Raw genomic sequence first — 2,424 nt, 5'->3', positions numbered from 1 at the left:
CGTGTGGTGACCTTTCTTGTGAACTTGTGCAGGACGTTGTTGGTGTTGTTATTGTTCTTGAAAAGTTTTTATATTCTTGTTGTTCATCATAATCTTCACCCCTTGTTAAGACCAAAACACCACACTAAAGTACTTGGTCGTTTGTTGGAAGTTTGTAGTTGACCTTGTTGTTGTGGAATTGTTGTTGTTCTTGAGAGATTGTTGTTGATTTTCTTGGTGATTGTTGAAGTGTTCTTGATGTTCTTCCAAACCTTCATACCTTGTTAAAATAAAGTGAAAGTTAGATCCCAAAAGGTGAAGGAAAAGTGTGACAAATTTGTTAGTCTTGAAAGACTTGCCATCACTCACTAATTAGTCAATCACATTTCAACCACTTTCCCATAAAACAAGGATCCATGTTTTAAGGAGGAGTACAAGTCTAGTCCAAGATTTTTGAGTCTTGAAAGTTGAATTGAAAAAGCAACTCCAAAGACTAGTTTGTGTTTCCCTTCATTGAACAAGTTACACCAAAGTCAAAATTGTAAAAGTTGATCAAGACTTCCCAATTTGGAAAATAAAATTGTTGAGAACTGAGGCCAATCACGGATTGCCACAATCACAAATTAATGTTCACCAACAAATTTTAAGCTCAATTTTTGATCTTTTAGTTTCATTTTGTGTCTTTAGTTTCGTTTGTTGATTCTAAATGTAATTTACAAGCTAGTACTAGATTGTGAGTTAGTTTTGAAACCGTTCTTCGTGTTAACTTTGCTTTGTGTGTTTTAATTCTTTGAGTCATTGTAATACGTCTTTGTGTATTCCTTACTCCTTGGAGTCCTTCTCAACATTAGATTTACCTCTCAACATCACTCGGAGTACAAGCAAGCTTGCAACACTTGTGAGATTGAGTGTGAGGATCCAAGAGTCAAGAAATAAAAAGAAAGAGTGGGGATGTTTTTGTAGAACTAATGTGTTTTCTGTTTTTGTAGGTAACTCCTTTGCCATAATGGACACCATTTTGGCCCTCGTTGATGCTATGTCCAGAGACCTTTCTAGGGCAAATCTGGGTCTTGAAAACATTTACTCGGATGTGGTAACTATGGTTGAGAGGTTGGATCGAATGGGGAGACGAGGGAACTCTCGTGTTTTTACTCCCGAAACTTTACCTACAAAAGCCAATCCTCCAAGTTCACCACAAAATGTCATAAGCCAAGCTACAATTTACCCACAAAATCGAGAACAAGGTAGGCCCCTTCCCCCGCTAGTTGATCAAGTCCAACAAGAAGGACTTGTAAACCAATTTCCTCCCATCCAAGCTCCACAACCGAAGCTCCACATTACCAAAGAAGTCCACTTTACCAAATCAATCCTTTCAATCTAAACTCCACTTTACCAAAGCCTACATATCCAAGAAGAGAAACATGGTAGAGAGGTACATGAAGGATATGGAGCCTACGACAATGCTTATATGATGGAGGGAAACTTGAGTCAGATAAGATTGAAGCCAAAACTCAAGATGGAGAGGAAGCCGAGGTTCAAAATGAAAATATTAGCCACGAATTGTGTTTGTGTTACTCTCGGGTCCATCTTGTTGGTGGACTATTTTTGGAGTCATTTTTTATATGTCCCTTGTTGTTATTGAGCTCTTGGGCTCTTCATGTTTTTACGGACTATTTTTTAGTGGACTCTTTGAAGTGGCCAATTGAACGAGGTGAAGCCGTGAATTTATGGACAAATTCCTCTCAAGATGGAGAGGATGATACGAGAATAATTACGGATATGGACTTGTGAGTGTGTAAGTTGGGGCCAAGACTTGGTGTGGCAAATGAAGTATAAAGGACTTAAAAACACCAAAATCAGCCCATGACTTAAACTTGATGAGAGCTCATTCATTGAAGGGCCTTTTGGTCATTTAACTTCCATTTTGTTATAGCTATTTAAGGAACATGCTAGGGTTCCATTCAGCAGATTTTGTGTAATGACCCTTACGGTCATTTTACTGTATTTTCATATAATTGTAGTACTATCTAAATATATGTCGTGGATTATTTAATTTAATTTGGTATTTTGTAAAAATATAATTTAGTACCCTTCTAAAATATTTTCGATATTTGTAAAATTCTTTAAGTCATGAGATATTTATCTCACTTTATAATAGGTTTTTATGATTTGTTAATATTTTAAGTGGAGATAGTAAATTTAAAAAAAAAATATTAAAATACTATTATTATATAATAGAGGTTTTGTTAGAAATAATTTTCTATTAATTATGGTATATCCAAAATATTATAATTATTTTACCACAAATTTATACAATATTCGATTATGTATACAATGTAGACAAATTATTAGAAGTGTACACGTGGGAATGAATTGTGGAAAGAAGCATGGCAGCCATATGTTTGTCCATGATTTGGCCAATTGGAAAGGGCTTTACCTTCTTTT

This window comes from Capsicum annuum, chromosome 6 (genome assembly GCF_002878395.1).
Source record: "Capsicum annuum cultivar UCD-10X-F1 chromosome 6, UCD10Xv1.1, whole genome shotgun sequence".
In the NCBI taxonomy this organism is placed as follows: domain Eukaryota; kingdom Viridiplantae; phylum Streptophyta; class Magnoliopsida; order Solanales; family Solanaceae; genus Capsicum; species Capsicum annuum.
This window is presented reverse-complemented; position numbering follows the sequence as displayed.